Genomic DNA, 21,694 nt, shown 5'->3' on the forward strand with positions numbered 1-21,694 from the left:
CCTAGGGGGGGAAACACAGTACCCCCGAGGGCCAGAGTCCCGCTGCCCCTTTAAGTGCTACTAGAGCTTCCTGCCCTGGCCTCACTTTGTTCTGCACTTGTGAGAACAGGGGCTGCACACAGAGCGCACTCTCTTCGAGCATGTGTTCTTCTAATTTGCCTTGATAACTGCCAGATGATGAGGCCGGGGCCAAACGGCAAGCAGGGGGCCCCCTCCTGACAGCGCGTTGTTAAGGACAGGATAAGTTCAGTCTGGAGAGCGAGACGGTGGGGAGTCTAGAGATGTGTTCTTGGAATGAAGGCCCACTTCCACTTCCTGTATCATGGAAACTGTTTCAGTCACCTGTCTCTCTGTGAACCTGCATCTGTTAAGATAGAACATGTAGATAACAGTGGAGAAAAGCCCCCAAAGTCACATTACTGGTCAGCATGTGCTTGAAACAACTTTTTTAAACAAAGCTCTATTCTTTTAACAGTATAAGCTTGTCTGTTATCACTTTATATTTGACAATAGCATGTGTTTAAATATAAGCAAATCAAAAATAATGTGATTCTTGTGATGTCTGAGTCAATCTGGAAAGTCATATCAAGCCACTCGACCAGTCACATACATTTAAACCTCAAAGCACTATTCCTGTCATATGCATGGCCAGTACTTTTATTAGAACTCTGAGTTAAAGCTCTGGATCAAAACTTCATTAGTAGTGTGATACTATCATATTTACAAAATGTATCAACAGTTTATCAACAGATACAGTTTGTTAAATTAATATATGCCCAGCCACAAGCTTTTCATTTTGAAGCATATCTCTCAATCTAATGTTCACAAAAATATTTTTCCAAAATGATGAAGTGCAGTCAGTCTGAGTCTTTTCCAAGTCCGGTTTTACCTGCGTGTCCAGTATAAACAACCTAATGTAAGCTAGGGGGGTTTAGTATTTTAACAGTTCACTCATATACTCCAAACATGTGTTATCAGTCCAACATGGTAACAACTGTGTTTCAATGTATTTTTATATGCCTTAACCTTGTATTGATATGATTTATTTCCATACACAGTGCTGGGCAAAAGTCAGAAAGATATTTCTGAGGAGATCAGATATAATCCACTTGCACAAGGAAGGAAAAAGATAAAGTAAAATGTGAAACAGGAGTTTGCAAAACTGGAGTTTAAACAATGATTAAAAGATACAGAGAAAATGGGACTCTTAACAATCATACAACACCTGGTAGACCACCAAAACTGTCCCTATCAGATAAACAGCACTTGAAGCTTTCATCTTTGAGAGAGAGGAGAAAATCAAGCTCCACTTTTGCTTCCAATCTAAAAAAAACCCAAAAGTCTTTTTGTCCTTCCACTACGAGAAGATAACTCAACCCTATGGGTCTGAAAGGATGTGTAGCTGTCAAGAAGCACTTACTGAGAAAAGGAACAAGACAAAAAATAAGAACCTTTACAAATCAAACAAAGAAGCTGCTGGTGTTCTCAGAGCAATGGACTGACCACCCCAGAGTCTAGACCTGAACACCACCAAGTGTGTTTGAGATTACTTGGAACTTGAGAAGCAGAAAATGCAACTGGCTTCTAAGACTGAACTTTAGAGATGTGGAAAAATATTCCTGCAGACTTCTTTTGAAAAACTGAGAAAAAGTGTCATAAAATAATGGAAGCTTTAATAAAGACAAAGTGTGGAAACAAAGACTGAAATATTTGTTGGTTGTTGAGGCTTCTGTGTAATTTTCTGTTAAATATATGTTTTCTGCTTTTTTCCTGACACTGAAAAAGGAATAATTTGTACTTATTGGCCAATGAAGGGTGGTTTTTGACTTTTGCACTGTACGCTACTTCATAGTACTCAAAACCTGCAAAGAAATATACAAGAAAGCAAAAAATGTACTATGAAATGATCATTAGTTAATTTTTTAATGTCTACTGTGCACAAATACACTTGCTTTTAAGGAGCATTCTGTACCTTTTTAATATTTTGACAATAGAAACATTTTTGTTTGCAAATTGAAACACTGACACAAATCCATGTGCCAAGGAGTTTATAGTCATCAGTGTTTCATGAGTCAGCAAAAGTAATTTTCTAGTCTTCTCATTCGTATGTTTTCTACTCTCCTCATTCTATTCCCAGTTGTATTTGATACGTTCACATATGGCTGTTGTTTCTTGATGAATTTTCCTGGGCTTAGACACTAGAACAGGATCTTCACTTCCTCGACTGAGTCTCGGGTGAATGTCACGTGGTGACATGCCGGGCCTTTGTAGCATCTATCTTCCTCTGTTCCTCTGTTCTCCAGACTTCCTCAGCCTCCTGCACTGATCATTCCAAGATGATGCTCCATCTGAGCTCAACACGTCCAGCTGTCCTCTCTCTCTGTCCGCTCATTTCTGCTTGGTTATTTATTTTGTATTATTGTGTATTGAAATATCAATTCATAATGTGAGTGACTACTTCTCTTCGGTTGCAGTGATTGCTGAAGCAGAGAGGTGGTCCTGAGTGTGTCTGTAACTCACTCTGTTCACTGTTTTATTCCAGCTGTCTCTGCAATTAGACACTGCATTTCTCTCTGAAAGCGATAACAATGTAGCAATCATCATCGTTCTTCTGCTCTGTCTCTTAATGATGATGTCTATTTCAGTTCAGCAGTTAAATGGCTCATGTACCTTTTTCTCAATCGTATAAAGTTTTTTCATTAGACATGATAGTTTAATGAAGCTGCTGTGAATCTTATTACACCATATGTAATTACATCACTATATAAGTCATTACGTAGTTATGTAATAACTTATGTTCACACTCTGTATTGTCAGATTTGAGTCTTCACCTTTGCATGTTAAGATGACAGAAAAGGATAAAAATGTGGTAAAATGTAAAGAATTTATTTCTTCCCACAGTAATAACCTTCCAATCATAATCAAATTCCAATCATATTTAGATATTTCCTACTTACAAATGTGACAAAGTATAGAGTCTGCACTTTTAGCTATTTTTTTGTGCTTGTTTCAATGAGCTATGATTTACCAAATGTATGGAACACACCTTGTGATGGACTGGCGACATGTCCAGGGTGTTTCTTGCCTTCCGCCCAGTGACTGCTGGGATAGGTCTCCAGCACCACTCGCAACCCAGAAGGATAAGTAGCTTAGATTGTGTTTGTCTGTGTGTGTGTGTGTATGGAACATGGTTGTATGTAAAAGTTTGTCCAGTTACATGATTGATTTCTAAGTAAAAATAAGTTGACAAATCCTCTAGAGGGAGTAAACTTAAATAAACCTGATTTTTTTCCCCACAAATTCTAGTGTATTAAAGTATTAGATGTACAATAACTTTTGCACAGGCCACAGTCTGTGTTTTATTTTTTCCAGTATGTTAAATTCATTAAAATGTATTAAAATGTGCAGAGGTGTGCAGAAAATGTAAGGAAGTTTACTTGTTTTCACTTAGAAGTTCAACAAAACATGCAGTTCGACCAAGGGTGCTCAAAATTTTTCATAAGAAACCTCAGAGGACTAACATGTTTAAAGATCAGTGGAAAAATTACAGCATTACAGTTTACTTCCTGCAGCTTTTATGTCTCAAAGCTGAAGGCTTGATATCACACAGACATGTAGCTGTGTCCCTTCCATGATAGATGCTCTTGAGATTTTCCACGAGAATGACCTTACAGAGGCATCTCCTGTACTTGTGATTATTTGAAACCATGACCAGGAAGCAATTTGTTAAGGTTAGGAAGTCTGGACTTGAGGTCACCTCAGCAGATATTTCCACTTAACTCGCTCTCAGGGGTGTAGAACAGCGAGTTTCGTGCTGTGATGTTTCCTCAGGGTGGAGTGAGAAACAAAAGACACTATATATATCTAGATGAATGAAACACCCACACACACCATATAGAAACATGCAGTGAAGGAAATCAGCTAAATGTGTTGTGTGTCACTGTCACCATAGTTGAACCCAAAATGCCAAGCCTGTTTAGGTTTATTTAGACTGTCTGTGAGCTGAACCCTTGGGAGCCTTAGACCACAGACATTACCTGAAGCAGGCTTACACTGCACATAAAGATGTCTGATACAAAATGAGATATTGCTAATAATCCTTCCAGTGACCCTAAAGTAAGCATTGTGGTTACAATTATTTATCTACATCGTAGCCAAAATGTGTCCTGTTTGTAATTACACTACAAAGTAGTCTTGCCCTGTACAGGACTAAATACAGTTGTCAACACAATGATGAAAAAATGTTTAATGTTTCCCTTCTGTTCCGTCTGCACAGGGCTTTTCAAGGCCTGGCTTAGCCAGCAGACAAGTGAGGCATGGACTGAAACAAAGCAGGGCTAAAGCAAAGGCACTGGAACACACAGCTAGGCTATTAAATGCTCCATCAAATACTTTTAACTGTTGTATTATAATACCACTGACAATATTGAGTGGTGTAATGAATATTACAAGGAGGCCAGGATATTAGAATTTTCAGATCCAAGAACGCTGCTGCTCCGTTATTAGACAGCTTGAAAACATTTCATTTTTTTATTCAGGGATGTGTTATTTCACATTTTCTTTGAACACAAGCTCAAATGGATATATCTGTGCTTCGCTTACAAACGTGTTTTTTGCAGCACCTGCTTCTTGTTGGACAATCTTTACAAAAATTGTTGGCAAAAAAATCCATTCAAACTAGTGAATTCAGGCTGAGTTCTCAGTTTAAATTGCTACACTACTCAGCAGGACTATGTTGATGTAGCTTATTGAAGCTACCGTGCTGACACTTGACTAATTACATGATAAAAATACTTTACATGTGCAAAACAAATATCATTTAAAATCAATAACTTATACACACTTAAAAAGATGGTTCTTCAAGGGTTCTTTAGTAAAGAAAATGGTTCAAAATAGAGCCATGAACACTCAAAGAGCCCTTTCCATGATTAAAGGGTTCTTTGTATGGTGAAATTGTTCTTTAGATTGAAGGAGAATGTGCTGTAGATGGTTCTATATAGAACCTTTTTGAAAAGGGTTCCAAACGGGACCAAAAAGGGTTCTTCTATTGTGATTTGACCCCTGAAGAACCATCATTTTTAAGTGTGTACCAAAGTTATGTATTTTCACGAAAACTCGATGGTGCACTGGAATTTAAGCTCAATGAGTTTTTGCATGCTGTGAAGCTCAGCTGCTCAAGAGTTGCTACAAAAGAACACATTTGTGGCCAAAGTATGGAGAGGTAAAGTCCACATGTGAAATGCTAATAAAAACAGAAAGCAGTGATTAGTAAATCATATTTAATCTGTATTATATTTGTATTAAATTGAAAACAGTGAAAATAATTTTTGTTTTACCTTAAGAACATTGTTTTTAATATAGATTTTTATTAACATACTTTCATTCCAAATTTAATGCCTGCAACACATTCCAAAAAAGTTGGATGAGAAGCATGTTTGTTACATCACCATTCCTTTTAACAATGTTTAATAATCATTTTGACACCATAACATAAAATGAATCAATCTACATATTCAGTTGAAGTGGAATGAGAAATGCTGTGAGAATTATGGACCGTTCTGTATTGTCCAAGGTTGCATGGCCTGACAAAGCAGTCTCTGTAGAAAATCTGTGTGTCCTCGCTTTGAAGTCACACCCTACCACCTAAATCCACTGATGATTTCACAGGAAGGCAGGAAAAGTTGGACTTAAACGCAGGAGAATCACTAAAGCAAGAACACAGGCATGGGCTGTCATTAAAGACTGCATTAAAGCATTAATGTTTCCACCATATGCGTTGGGCTTTAGCCATAGGATAAATGGAAAATAATTAAAACTCAACCCATTAAGCCATAAATAAGTATCTCAGCATTAAACGTCTAATGACAGATTTAAGGTCAGTTTGGTCATTTAAGAGCAGTGACTCAGTCAAGATGCCTGTCATTATGGTCATGATTTTTCTCTGTTTAAATAAATCAACTTTTTTTCATTAGACCACAAAGTTAACAACATACACAAGCTGCTGTTTGATATGGTCTGTGAGTACTCTTAGTGGAGATCTATCATCAGATAAATGGGCTCCCACTTTTTTTCTCTTGACCGAGGTAGTACGGCCTAATTCATTCACAAATAAAGGCCTCCTTAGATTACTCTAACAACTAACAACCAGCCTGGTAATGTTCCAGAGTGGTAACAGGATAGATAATACATCTGTTGCTGCTGTAATTTACCACAACTGCTCAGAGACACCAGAAATCAACCCTCCAGACAACAGTAGGAGTCAAGGTTTCAGTTTAGAATTAATACACACAAACATCAAACAAGGCAATTAGTTAATGTTCAGGCACTCCACATTGTAGAGACCTTAAAACTCATGGCAAAGGATGTGTGCTCTGAAACACTAAAGGACGTGAACAATATAGTGCTGTGTCGAATTTTTGGCACCCTTGTAGAAATTCGAGGGGGAAAATTTAAGAATAAATGTCTGTTGTTTACGGTTGACCGTTTGAAGAAAATTGGTAGGAGGTCCCTTAAGTGCCATTGCAAAAAAGAAGTATATATATATATTTGTGTGTGTGTGTGTGTGTGTATATAGATATGATTTATGATTTTGGGAATGCAAAATCATTGCAAGGGAATGCAATGTTATTACCCTTTTTTTCTACTTTAGGGGCCCTGCAGATTGCAGATAGGCCCAACTACAACTTCAGCTGTAATCTTTTTTGTTCATTTGTTTTTTATTTGCTGTTACTTATTTCTTCCTTAACAGCAGTTAAAATGACATCTGTTCAGGAACTTTTCAGATACTCAAATATCAAAACAGTCAAGTCAAGATGGAAGGTAGTTGACATCAGAATCAGAATCTTTATTCTCTAAGCACAAGTACAATGAACTTCTCTTGGGGCCAGTGGAATTATACATTCCAATAAAAATACAGAGAAAAAGTAAATAAAATACATAACAGTAAAAAATAATCTACAAGTGATATAAAAGATTGGTGGTGTATATATAGCTACAGTCTAACTATTAAGGTTGTGTAAAGTACATGAATACTGTATGTACACGTTGGTGGTGCATCATTATCTTTTGAATGTCCAGGGGAAATAGTAAGAATTGAAAGATTACAATATCTCAAGGTAGCCCAGTCAGTTAAAACTTTCAAAGATCAGAGTTTTTCTTTCCTAAAGGCTCATTGGTATCTGCAGGATATCCCTAATATCAACAGGAGTGCCACGGAAACACCATTGTTTGTGCTCTGCTTGTGCAAAACTGAAGATTATATTGTTTTAACCTGCGTCATGTCCAGTGTTTCAGATGACTTATTGACCTCATGTTCTTCACTACTGGCTCTTAGAACTCTTGTCCTCTGTAATCAGTATCAATTAGATAACGTCAGCCCCTCTGCATGCTCAGTTCACTTAGGAGTGGTTACCACATGCTATTTTAGAACAGCACTGACATTAGTTGTATGGACAATTTATAGTCATGATAGGGATCACTTCCTTTCAAAGGCTCGCTGCTCATGCTTGTAGAGTATTGTTGGATAAGGAAGGACTCTGTGGTTCACTCTAGTCTTCCTTCTTTTCTATTGTGCAAGCTCATTTCCCAGGTGGCTAACACATTTATCTAATTAGTCAAAAATGAATGCAAGCAATGAAGCATCTCAAAGTCCCAAGGAATGCAGTGTAAAGCATTAAAAATGCTTATATGATACTAAAGTTTAGTGTTATACTAACCATCCAGCAAAGTTTAAAAGGAAAAAACCAAGATATAAATATAGTAAAATATGGCTTAAAAACTGCCTGTCAGACCTACCTGAGAACTGTGGTCCTGGTATTATGATGAGCTGGTGTGATTGACAGCCCAGATTGAGTCCAACACTCTCAATTTGCTACGCCATGAAGCAGACCTAAAAATAATACAATCAGGGAGAAATTAGTACAACATGCTCCATGCTCTAAAATACGCAGGTTGTATTGTAGACTACGCCTGCTGTCCCTCCTGTGTCCACGACTCACTGAAAACATTATATGGTTTTAATATAGTGACACTTTACTTCTAGATGTACATCCAGGGTTTGCTGATTTGGCTGCTTTAATGGACAGGTGGACAACACACAGACAGATAAGCCGGCTTGCTAGCTCAGTTATGCTTGCTAGATTAGCTTTCGCTTGGTTGTTAGATTTCGCTCGTTTTTCACAAAGAGGGAACACATGTTTGTTAATGCAGTGTGACAAGCCACTTTAGCCTTGTGATTGATGAGGGTACTGCTTAAACACATGAGAACCCAAGATTAGGATTGTCCAATTTGCATCTTTACAAGAGATTTCTGGCAAATAAATTGCTGTTTTGTAAACATTGGAAAACTATTCACAGTGCATACTTTGTACATATATCATGTGCCCACAAGAGCACGATTAAACTATAAAGAAAAAAAAGAAAAACTGGATTTAGGTTCCTTTTGGTTCTAAATGAACTTTTAAAAGCAAAATTGCTAGTGCTGTCCCTCTTTTTTGGTGATTCTTTTTTGTATCAAGCACTTTATAAGTCTTTTTACAAGTTTAGCAAACCATTTATTGTCCCTTATCTTTGCTTGATGCATTGCATGGAGCTCAGCCTCCACTACATGTCATTATGTTTCTTGCCTCAGGCCAAAGTACTTTGAAGAGAACAAAAACCTTCAACTTGATGAACTTGATAGCTGCTCATTAGATGTTCTCTTTCATCTTCATATTGCAAACATGCTACAGGGCAAGATATTTTGAGGCTGGTGGTAATTATGGACATGGGTTGACATCAGCAGGGTTGCTTCTTTTTAGCATAGTGTGATAACTGCTTCACAAGCTAACACATTTGGGTGTCAAGTACCTCGTATTTGTTTCACTCCTGTGAATAATGATCTTCTTTTATCAGTCAAAAACTTCTCACCCCACTATTAAACTTTTATTATTACTAAATCTTTTGCTGACATTCTTCCCTAAAGCGTCTTACAGATGCTAATCACTCTCTGAACCAGTCTTTGCTAGTCAGTCTCTCTGGAGCATTTTGGGATTATTAAAGGGATCTTATTGTACATTTGTATTGCATTTTTTGCTTTAAGATCCACTTATGACATTTGTTCATGTACCAAAAATCTTCATAATTAGTTTTTACATGACCATTGCATGACCTCTCTTTTTGTTGTTTTGCCTTTAAGAGTATAGAGACGACATCACCAAAACAATAAACGCGAAACTGGCTGTTTTTGCAGCTTGATTTCCATTTGTGACTATATGGACTGGGAACTGGGACAGAGATTGGTATTAAACAGTGTTAAACTCTTGCATACATAAACAAACTGTTTTGTTTAGAAAAATGAGGAAAATTTGATTTTCCATTATATGGACCCTCTAAGCGCTTTAGTGAAAGATGCAATGGCAATCTCAAGATGCTATCAGCTGGTGTTACACCCATAGCTTTTTGGGAAACTGGGGCAATTTCATTATCTTTTCTGATTGCAATGTAAAAAATAATGCTGTGCAGGAATGTATCTCATCACAGTTCAGTTCAAAAAAGAAATTTAATGGACCTTTGAATTCTTGGTTTGTCCATATGCTTAAGCAGAATACAGAGTGCTCTTACAATAAACTTACAAGTCAGCATGCAGCAGTTTTTTCTAGTTAAGCATGACAGCCTGTGCTGGTTATGTCATTTATTGGGTCAACAGCAGGGCCACAGTTAAGCACTTTTCTCCTAAGAATTTAGTGCATTTGAGTCAACACAACAAGAGAAATCACACTGAGCTCACATGGAAATGAAGCATAGGTGATTTGCCCTGAGGCGTGAGTGCAAAAGAAACAGTTTCCTGACATGCTCACTCCCAGCCCCCTGACCCACCTCACCCAGAACATAGTACACTTCTCCATGTGTTCTACAAGAGAGGAAGAAGCACCTAATAATGCATTCATAAGCTGTGACGTGAACTCTCCTTAGTGTGATTCAAAATGTACTTCTGAGTATGTTTTTTTTGCTTCATTCATTCATCACTTAAAGAGAGATGCGTGCAGTCAGTTGGGTGTAACAAGATTAAGAAGAAAAGGATGACTTTGAACAGAATTACCACCCACAAAGTGCTGCACTGGTCATTAATGATAACTTTAGCACCTGTGTCAACAGCTTGTGTGCCTGAGCCTAATGAGCGTCTTTTGTGCAGTTAGGCCCGTTAAGTCAAGTGCAGCATGGCTGCAATTACTCGCCACTGAGGTTCATCTGACGGAACAGTTAACTCCCTTCAGAGTGTTTGTGTTTGTCTCAGAAGAGGCCATTCCTGTGCTTAAAGAAACACAAAGAACACACCACCTGATTTGGTCTTTTTCAGTTCATTTCAAAGGGAGCGTCACAGGCCAGAAGAAATGCAGAGCTCCTGTACTTTCAGGTCCTGAAGGAGAATTGCGGTTTGCAGTTGTTGTAATAGATTGCTTTAAGTGGTGTGTAATGTCTATAGAGTCTTTCATTAGCTTTGTTAAGAGAGGTGCTTTAAAAGCACAAGTTCTTAAAAATATTAGCCCCTGGGGTATAACAAGAATCTTTTATTTTGTTGAGCCTTTTTCAAAAAACCTTTAAAAATACTTATAGCATACACCTACTTGTCATATCTTAAGACACACATATCTTATAGATGCTGAGAATGGTCCAAATAATACAAAAGATGTAATATCTGGTCAGCATTCTTATAGTGGTCCCTTTCCTGAGGCTGATTTAGGCCCAATCCCATTTCTTATTTTTACCCCTACTCCTTGTTTTCAAGTGTCGCCTTGCCCTTGGAAATGACTTACAAGGGGTAGTCGTTGTCCCCTACAAAATATGGCAACCCTCAAATAAAAAAGAACATTATTTCATTAACAGGCTTCCAGCAGTGCTCTGTAGGCAACCTTGCCAGTCTGCAGTGATAGCAGAGGCTTGTAAAGTTCAGCAACCTCGCTGCTGGTATTTAGTTAAATTTAGGGCATCATATGCTTTCAGAGAGGGGGATGCGACAATTATTTATTATCACCCACCCCTAATTTTTTGGTTGTATGAAGCTGAAGTCAGTTATTTACCAGCTTCTCATTCAAATTTTCCTGTTCCACCTTAAATGAAGCAGCAATTACATTCTGCCACTTCAGCTATCAGTACTGCTGGATTATTTAAGGTGGAACGGGTAGTTTAGCTAGCTAGCTACTGTGACATCAGCAGACTATTAAAAAAATGTTATGCTTGTTTTGAAGAAAAGGACCATAACACATTAAAACGACATTAAAATAAGATAAGACAATGTTCATCGTAATTTTTTAATGGCGAAAATATTCACATTTATAAGTTTCTTTGGTCATTTGCTCAGCAATTTTGACGGTTTTTCTTTTTTTCTCTTAACACTCCAACTGAAGTGAGCTTCTGAAAAACCTCAGTTTGGAGGGCCATGTAACCCTAACACTTCACCCTATCTCTACCAAAATTGGGACACTGAACCCCAGCCGTAAACGTGCAAAACGGAGGGCTACAGGCTAAGTGGTAGGGCAATGGGTGAAATGGGATTGTGCCTAAATGTGTCCACTCTTTGCCTTCATGACAGAGATGCAGAGATATTTTTCCACACTTACAAGTTCAGTCTTAGAAGTTCGTTGCATTTTCTGCTTCTCATGATCTAAGTAATCCCAACCGCATTCAACAGCGTTGAGGTCTGGACTCTGGGATGACCAGTCCTTTTGTTCTGAGAACAACAGCAGCTTTTTTTCTTTTTTTTTATTTAAAAAACTTTGCAGTCAGCATAGAGAAGGCCTGGCACACACACTAGTCCATCACACTGCACTGTGTGTTGTCACAATAAAACAACAAAGTGATCATTTCAAGACAAAAGCATATTGTCTCTCTCCATGGGTGGCGATTGCAATGACTTTGTTTACATTATGATTGTGATATAGCTTTTATGATTATGGTACATATAGATTTTATCATATCATGTGTACCCAGTTGTTTTATACTTCAACGGCCATGTCTGATCTGCATCACAGCTGTCAGCAGCCCATCTTCCACACCCTTTACATTACTGTGCTTAAAGAAACACAAAAAACACGACACCTGATTTGGTCATTTTCAGTTTGTTTCAAAGAAAGCATCACAGGGGCCGTCACAGGTATTGGGGGGCTAAACAAGTGGATGGGCTACAGTAACTGTAAACTGACAACAAGGTACCCATTAAATTGGCAACTGTGTTTTAAAAGGCTTAAATTTATTTTAATCTGATATCTCTTGATCTGACTTAACTGATGTTTCTGAGCTCTGAGCTTCTACAGTGTCTGTAGAACAAGCACAAGTTCATTTTTCAGCATCAGGGAAACATATTTAACAGAAGATTATACAAAAACTAAATATAATAAAAATAACTAAAACTAGTCAGTATTTAGTTTGTCCACCCCTTGAATTTATTACAGCTTCCATTCTTTTCAGGAGTTTTGCTTTTGCTTTTTCAAAGAAATCTGCAGGGATATTTTTCCACACCTCCAAAGCTCAGTCTTAGAAGTTTTTTTTTCTGATTTTCATGATCCAAGTAATCCTAAACACATTCAATGATGTTGAGGTCTGGACTGGACTGGGGTGGTCAGTCTATTGTCCTGAGAACACCAGCAACTTCTTTAATTTGTTTCGTTGCAAATTTTCTTCTCTTTTCTATTTCCTTTTCTTAGCATCAGATTTTTGACAGCTACACATCCTTTCAGACCCATAGCACTGAGTTGTCGTCTCACAGTGGAAGGATGGACAGAAACACCTGTGGATGTTTTCAGATCTGAAGCAAGAGTAGAGCTTGACTTTCTCCTCTCTCAAAGATAAAAGCTTTAAGTGCTGTTTATCTGATAGTGACAGTTTTAGTTCTACCAGGTCTAGCACGGTTGGTAGGAGTCCTATTTTCTTGAGTTTTGCGAACTCCTGTTATTATTATTTTTTAAACTCTTCTCCGTTCACATTTCCCCTTCTTACATTTTATCTCCTCAGAAAACCTTCGGAAAAATGAACAAATTGAATGTAATGTTTTTATGCCATTAATGACTAATTACGCAATTAAACACCAATAATTAGCATATACAAATTAGCTGCCATTGCTGTCGATCAGCCAATTATATTGGCTGGTATTGAATACTAATGATTAGGGTCTAACTCTAAGTAACCTGAAAAAGGTCTGGCAAAAAACTAAACCACTAAACCACATAGTAACTGCGACCCACTGAACCCCGTATTGGAAGATGCTTAAGCCACTTGACCCTTTTGTTGACCCAGGCAGGATACAATCACTGTCCCTAAGGAGAGAACCTGCTGAGAATCAGTGACCGGCTTGCTGCCACAAGTCAGCATTGAGAAGCCCTGGCACACTAGTGAACACCCTAGTCCATCACACTGCACTGTGTATTCTCACAATGAAACAACACAGTGATCATTTCAAGACAGAAGCATATTGGCTCTCTTCTTTGGTAGCGGTTACAATGACTTTGTTTACGTCGTGATCATGATATAGCTTTTATGACTGTAATATCTATAGATTTTATCATATCATGTGTACTCAGATGTTTTTATACTTCAACGGCCATGTCTGATCTGCATCACAGCTGTCAGCAGCCCATCTCATCCACACCCTTTACCAAACATGTTTAACAGACATCTGGGATTTGCGAAGTCCCCACTTAGTTGTGTACTCAATCTAAAATGTGCAATAATAATGGCTAAATGAGATGTTTTGGAGGAGATTAGATGTAAGATATTATATGTAATTAGAGCTTAAGAAGCTTGATATTTTTTATCATTCTGCCATCCTTTTTGTCACAAATGCCCCTTTTAGAACACATCACTGCTCTCTTTCCTCTCTGCTTGATTGGCCCTCTTTACACACCCGTTACAATATCCACTTGTTTACATTATTTTATAAGACTGTTCTTGGTCAGATGCTACCCTGCTAACAAACCCTAAAACAACCTGTATCTGTTAAATATAACACCAGGTCCTCCCTTCACGTTCAACTGAAAGTCCCTAAAGCAAACATTTCTCATGGATCCTCTTCATTTCTGTCTGCTGCGGCACATGATTGAAACACACTACAAAAATTCTTAAAATTGGAATTATTTATCTCAATTTCTAATTATGCAAAGGACTTTGCACTACTTGTACCTGTTTCTCCATCAACTGATTATTTTTTCAGCATGTGTCTTTTGTAGTTGTGTTAATTTTTGATGTTTGTCATTTTATATTGTCAACTTTTTTTACTTTTGGACTGTTATCTTATTTGGTCTGCATGCTGCTTTGCTGCTGTTAGTTTATCCCTCTCTGGTATTTCCCTCTTCCTCAAGTGGCTTCTGCTCCTTAGCTCCTGTGAATAAGAATATGTTCTTAATGACTTGCCTGGTCAAATTAAAGGTTAAATAAAAAAGTCAAGCAAAAATCAGTGCAAGAGAGCACAGGAGTTTCCAAAAATGGAGGTCAAAAAATGATTAAAAGATATAGAGAAAGTGGGACTCCAAACAACCCTGAAAGACCCAATAGACACCAAACCTTTTTCTATCAGATAAACATAATGCTTTTACCTTTGAAAGATGAAGGTGAAAATCAGGGTCCACTCTTGCTTCAGATCTGAATAAATCCACAGCTGTTTCTGTTCATCCTTCCACTGTGAGAAGACAACTCAACAGTATGGGTCTGAAAGGATGTGCAGCTGTCAAGAAGTCGTTACTAAGAAAAGAAAAAAAGAACACTTGAAGAACACTTTCGAACCCTGAAACTGAACACCTGAAAAAGTGTGAGATCTTACAGACTGAGCTGCAACCAACTATTAACACTGAACTGTTAATGTTTGCAAGAAGCCTGGAAAAATATTCCTGCAGATTTCTTTGTAAAAATTGAAATACAGAAAAGTTTGATATTATATTTAGTTGTTGCGCTTTCTGTATAATTTTCTGTTAAACATATATTCTCTGCTTTTTTTCTTACTTAATGGCTGTTTTGACAGGAAATTAAATCAATTTAAGGTTGCACTCTGATTTTCACAGTACTGTACATATTTTAAGGACTTTCAAAGTTAAGGTGCTTACATAATGGAAATATTAAAAATAAATTTAAAAAAGGATAGTAAAAAAAGTTGCAGGAAATCACATATCAGCAACCTTGAGTCATACAATAGTCTAACGTAATGGTTTATCTAATAGGAAAGGAAGGATGAATGGACTTGTTCACAAGACAGTAACCAGCAGAAGGTTAAGGTTAATATGGTTATGTAAAAAAGGGGGGGTGGGTGTGATGGAGTTTGATTTGTTGTAACCCACAGTTGCCCTTGGAATGTGCTGTTAGCAGTTAGCATAGAGACAGGCTGACATAAAGGTATTATGAGTGACTACAGTGCCAGACTTTACAGAAACATTAGTGTTGTGAATAGGATCCTGATACTGAGAGGTACATAAAGAACAGCACAGCTAGAAAAGCACCTGTGAATAATGCATTTTAAAACAAAAGTCCTGCACAGCAGGTGGAGTTTCTCTGGCTCTAAAATTTATGCCGTTGCTCTCTTTCCTCCTAACACTACATATAAATATGGACAGCTGAGGTGGGTAAAGACTGAGTGTTTCCTGGAGTTACTGTGGAACTTGATTCATGCCATCAGAAGATCAACAAAGCCTTTAATTGGGTCTGCTGAGGGCAAGCAGAATTTATAGAGCAGCTGCCTTTAATATAACGTTATAAGAGCTTTTCTGAAAGCAGTGATGGGGAGGTCAAAACAGACCAACAGTCTATTATACTGTCTTAAACTCTCGTCATTTGTGGTGGTTTTATAAAGCCTCTAGATTTGGCAAGATACGCAATGGCAGTGCTTTACAACAAAAAAGCAATGGCTCTGTACTTTACACTGAAATTACAACAGTGAAAACGTTCACAGGAAACAAGACAATAAATGTGTCAAAAATGAATGTGTTCAGAGTGACGGGCTTTAAGCTAGAATTTCACTGATCCCTGCCAATCTAATTTGTTTCTTGAGGCATCTGATTAGCCTTTCAATTGCTGTGATTACAAGACGAGCTCTCTTGTTTTCTCAGCTGACATTCAGTGGAATCTAGCTGCAGGCCAGCAATTAGCCATCCTCTGCCCTCTAATAGCAAAAACATGGCCCAGCATCTATTCACTGTGTTTAACGGGAATTAGTCTTCCTCAACAAAAGGGCATGTTTTTACATCCTTAGGATGTTATCTCATAATTGTAGTTATGTGTAGGTCTGGAACATACATTATATTCTGCTAAACTAAAATGGCTTGCTGGTACGTTGACAGTGACTTACACTGGTGTAGAATATTGTGGTTTAAAATGATCTGAACTTCTTTTTCTTGATAGCTCATGCTCTAAAAAATAAATGTGTAAAATAGACCCAAAAAGAATTCTTTGGATTGAAAGAAAGAAAAATTTTAGTTCTTAGTTTTTATGTTTTTTTTTGTTTGTTTTTTTTTATAGCAGATGTAAGTGTGAAGAGCCTTTCAAGACTTTAAAGAACATGTTTGGAAGGTGAATTAAAAAATGCATTCCAGTATAGATTACTGATCACCTGTTAAGGGATGTAATCTGTAAACTAATTACTACATTAATTACTTTAAGATTATGTTACTGCATTAAAGAAACATAATCTCATTGATTTCCATTAATTTCGGATTGCTTTTCTTTTTAAAGTCAAAAAACAAATACTAAAAATTTTTTAAAGACAACAACGAAAAAATTGATAAAAATATAATTTGGTTCTCACGAAAAAGGCCAAATAGTGCCATTGAATGGGCTACTTTTCATTTTGGAAAATAAAAATCAGCACAGAGAGTTTCAACTCCTCGTTTAGTAGCTGAAACTTTATGAGCACTTTTGCATTTACTTGGATGTCCATAACTCATACTTCTGGAGATGCTAACGCCACCCGTGAGGAAGCAGAGGATAAAATAACCCTTGTTGAGACATTACCACCCAGTTAGCTTGCCTGTTGCCAACCCCAGAGACAACAGAGAATGATGAAGTGCAATGCTGGAGCGGGTAATTGGGAGAGTCGGGAGAATTCCCGGTGGGCCAGTAGTGTTTTGTTCTAGTTGTATGCAGCATAACAGCTAAATGCTGCTTCACCATGTTTAATTTGGACTCTGAGCTCTACTGGCTGACCTGTATCCAGACCTACTTGGTTTACATTCTTTAAACATATCAGAGATGTATTCTGGGTCTAAACAATTCAATGATTTATAGACTAGAAGCAGCACTTATATATTCAGAATATATTCTGAAATTTACCGGAAGCCAGTGTGAAGAGCAATGTGCTCTGAATGAGCTGCAGCTGATTGATGGTATTTTTGTGAAGTCCAGTTAAGAGACCATTGCAGGGGTCCGCTGCTGGAGATAAAAGCATGAATGAGCTTCTCTAGGTCTTGTTGGGGCACCAAACCTTTAATTCTTGCTAGATCTTTAAGATGGTAAAAGACTGTTTGGGTTATTGCTTTGATATGGCTGATGATGATCTGAGTCTAATAGAGCAGCAATGAGACTTGGTATGTGATTTTTAGAGCCCTAGAATTGAGATGTTTGCTAATATGAAGCCTCTTCTCTTTATTGCCAAACACAATAATCTCTGTTTTTGTCTTTAATCAATGTTTTGTCTCATATAATTATTTATGTGTTTCACACATTGACACTGTGAGTCTTTTGGGCTAAAATCATATGGTGAGAGAGCCAGATACACTGTGTATCATAACTATGTTAATCAATGTTGATCTGTAGAATTCTGCCCAAAGGGACCATTTAGAGACTAAACAAAAGAGGCCTGAGAACTGAACCCTGAGGGATCCCTCATGTCATAGCCAACCTATCAGATTTATAGATGCCAATACTAAGTAACTATGGCTTTCTAAAAAAGACCTGAACCTGTTATACACTGTTCTGGAAAGTCCTGTCCAGAAGTATTCTATGATCTACAGTGTCAAATGCAGCACTAAGATCTAATACCAGGTCTGATATTTTACGCTAGTCAGTCAGTATTCAGTGACATATCTTTTAACACTTTTATAAGAGCAGTTTCAGTACTGTGTTGAGGTCAGAATCCTGATAAAAATTTGTCAAAAAAGACAAAATGTGTGCTAGTTTTTATCACTAGCTAGCCACCTGCTTATCTCAGTGTAGCATATAAGTAAAAATTAAGACGTAAGACGAAGAAATAAAGAAGTTGGAAAAAAAATCCTGATCATGTAGCACCATCACATGTATTCTGTTACTACCCAAGGTTCTATATGAATGAAAGATTTTTCCTAGAACCATATGACCAAGCCAAGAACCAGACCACAAGTACATAGTATAGTTTAGTACAGTTTATTTCTATGTTCAGCATAAAGTAGGACTGAAGACTTGTGTAAAGTTTTTTTTTTTTTTTGTCCCATCCCCCCTTACTATGATCACCAACAAAGAAACCAAAATGAGCCATGGTTTCAAAGCCAGCCATGAACAAATGTCCCTTTGGTCTCTCCTACTACAAAAGGTAGGTGAAAGTGGCCGCGACAGTTGTTTATTTTCACAGCAGTAAAAAATCCCCTTCTTTTCCTGAAACACAAACATGGCTGCTCTCTGCTCATTAAAGGATCAGACAGGTGAGGTATTTTTGCTTGAGCTCACTCTCTTTAATAGTCCCTGAGTGCTGATTTTCAGTTGAAGAACAAAGTGTCTGTGCAGTTGAGTGGAGAAGCATGGATTCTGTCTTCAGTTCTGTAAGAGAATCTACTTTATTACTGCAAATGCACTAAAAGTATTTCATATTGCAATTACAATTACCATTGAGGCACTTTTGATATCTTTAGACAGTTAACCTTTTGTAATAACTGGATCCAGGAGCTCAGCTTCAACAAATCTAGCTGTTCAATGTTTATCTTTCAACTTTGAAACTTTAGAGGAGAAAGTTTTTCTTATGACAAAAGCGAGTAGGGAACCATGACAGCGGTGAAACTGGATAAAACTGAACATGTCACGATGATTCAGAGATCATGAAGTGGAAAAAGTGAAAGATTGAAGGACAATTCACATTGAATATATTGTGTAATATTCAAGTACTTTTGCAGCCTTCATAGAGAACAAACCTTCTTCCAGACAGTGAGAAAAACAACAGAAAGGTTGGCAACTCCATCGGGGAATATCCATGTCTTCCCGTCTGAGCTACTGAGCAACACTTACTGAACATAAGTCTTTCAGCCATATGCTTTCCAGTGGCAAAAAGTAACAAAGACCATTTACATTTCTGCTTTTCTTTGGCTTTACTCCATGGCAGTTCTGAAGTCAGCAACCTTCTGTGCTGTTCTTCTGTATTGCATAATTCCAAAACTATAATCTAGTAGAAAGTAGGGCTCAAGTGAAGAGTAAGGCTAATTTTTCTGCCTCTTCGGATTTCCGTCTCTGTGATGGTGTGGCACATCATCTCAGACTTATAGCAAAGCCTTACGGACTGCCTTATAAGCAGGTGTAGGAAAGCCTCCTCTGCAGCATCTGTGTTTTAAATCCTTTGGTTTTGTCTCAGGAAGGCATACTATTCCTCTGCTCTCCTCTTTCGAACTCAATTGATCTCTATCCAGCTCACAGCTGTCAAAGTCTTCCTTATACTTACGCAGACAGGACAGAACATCATCTACAAAGGAAGAAAAGACAAATGCTTTTGTGTCTGGTTGACATTATTAAATATACAAGTGCCAAGAAGGATTCTTTGGAGTGATGCCATAGAGGAACCACTCTTGTGTCCCTGAAGAGCCTTTCAATAGGTGATTCTTTCAAGAACTGTTTTTGTCAGTGAGGTGTTTGAGTGTGAAGAAGCTTTTTAAAAATGTTAACATTCCTAGAAACACCCATGCAAGCCAAGAACCATGTAGGAACCTTCATATTTCAGAATGTAAGATAGAGAGGCTGCATTCTCTATAAACAAGCACCTCTTCACTGAGCTTCGCTTCACCTGCTTTAATCGGGTACACGAGTAGTCCAAATGCTGGGGAATGACAGGCTGGAAGTGGGACCCTGTCTATGTCATAGATGATGGACTTTAGTGTTGGAAATGTCGGAAACATCCCATTCTTTTCCTCCCCCTCTCCACACCTGTTCAATCTGCCTGCTCTCCACCTCAGAAATGATTTGAGCAGCAGCAGGGTGATGAAAAGCAGCATATACAAATTCACACAAACACTGTGCATGATACACTGTGGACCTCCACCTTAGCCATTCTAGCTGGAGGCCAAGTAGGACAGTACATGGTGGTGGACAGGCAGGATGGATCCTCACACTGCTCCAGTTCTTCTCTCCTCTCTGATTGCTTTTGGTCTCCTGATGCATTTTACATCTGGCTATTAACAAGGGTTGGGAGAAAAATTCTTGGCCCACAGTTTGACGTTTTATTACCTTATGGAAGAGACCAATATAATGTAATCTATCCACAGAGAAAATCTGTATCATCAACAACAACTACAGTGGGAACAACACATGAGCAGGCACTGTAACAAAATGTGATAAATGGTTCTGTCCAACATTTCAAATGGCTACTTTCACACTTGAAGGACTGTCTACAATTTTTTTTTCATTTTGGAAGTCATAAAAGGTCATTTGCTGTAATATTCTGTAATCAGTCTGTTATTCTGCAACAGTTAAACCATTGAGAAGCTTAGTCCAAAGTTAAAAGGGAAGCAAAAGCTAGAGGTGCAGAAGCCAAACCAATCTTAGATTTGGTGCGTGGGTAGATGTGAGACCAAACAGAAAACAGCCCAAACAGGATCAGGACCAGGCCAAAAGCTGATGCTGAGACAGCTCTTTTTATTCAGCCAGGCCACTCAAAACAAACCTCGCCCAATGACCTCACCCACCATCAACCCAGTGCAATTAAACTCTGTGGTCCAGTAATTCAGATGCCCAACCTTTATTTTTGGAGGACCAGAAATATCACCAAAGTTCTTATTAATGATGGTAATGATACATGATAAGTGAGTATGCTTTCATTTCGACCTTGAAGCTCTCGTGGTGTCGTATTACCAATGCTGATTAGCACAGATGTTAGATTAGAAAATGGTCATTTAGCTGTACTTTTTCCTACATCCAACCCAAATACATTATTTATACAGTGCACAGTGTAGAACTGGTAACTCTTTATTTGCTATAATTTAAAAATGACACTGTATAAATAGACACACACTAACCCTGTGCAGTGATTTCACCTTTACCCTGAAATCCTGACTGTAAAAGCATAAAATTTGTAGTGATGACAGGCCTCCTTTGCCCATTCATTTCTTCCACTTTACCAAAATTTCATCAATCATCAACCGTGGGTCAAAATGTTATTTTAAATTTTGTATTGGACAAATTGGCAAATGTGTTCCAAATGACCAGCAAAGAGCAGGCAGCCCCGAAGGGAGAGAGCTATAGCTTTAGTTATTGGGCGAGACACTGAAGGAAAACATACAGCTGTGAAAATGGGTAATATATCAGATGTCACCAGACAAATAAACAGAGCAATTCAATGGACTCACTTTGACTATAAAAGATACTCAGTGTGTGAAATTGAAGCCGCTTTAAGTCAACACATTGATCATGTCCAAATGATTTTCACTGAACTTTGTGGTTGTTTTTTTTTCCTGCATCGCAGGGACCGTCCCTCTGCATCTGCTCCCCTCGGGGTACCTGTTTATAATTTGTC

The sequence above is a fragment of the Colossoma macropomum genome, unplaced genomic scaffold (assembly GCF_904425465.1).
Source record: "Colossoma macropomum unplaced genomic scaffold, Colossoma_macropomum, whole genome shotgun sequence".
NCBI classification, from domain to species: Eukaryota; Metazoa; Chordata; class Actinopteri; order Characiformes; family Serrasalmidae; genus Colossoma; species Colossoma macropomum.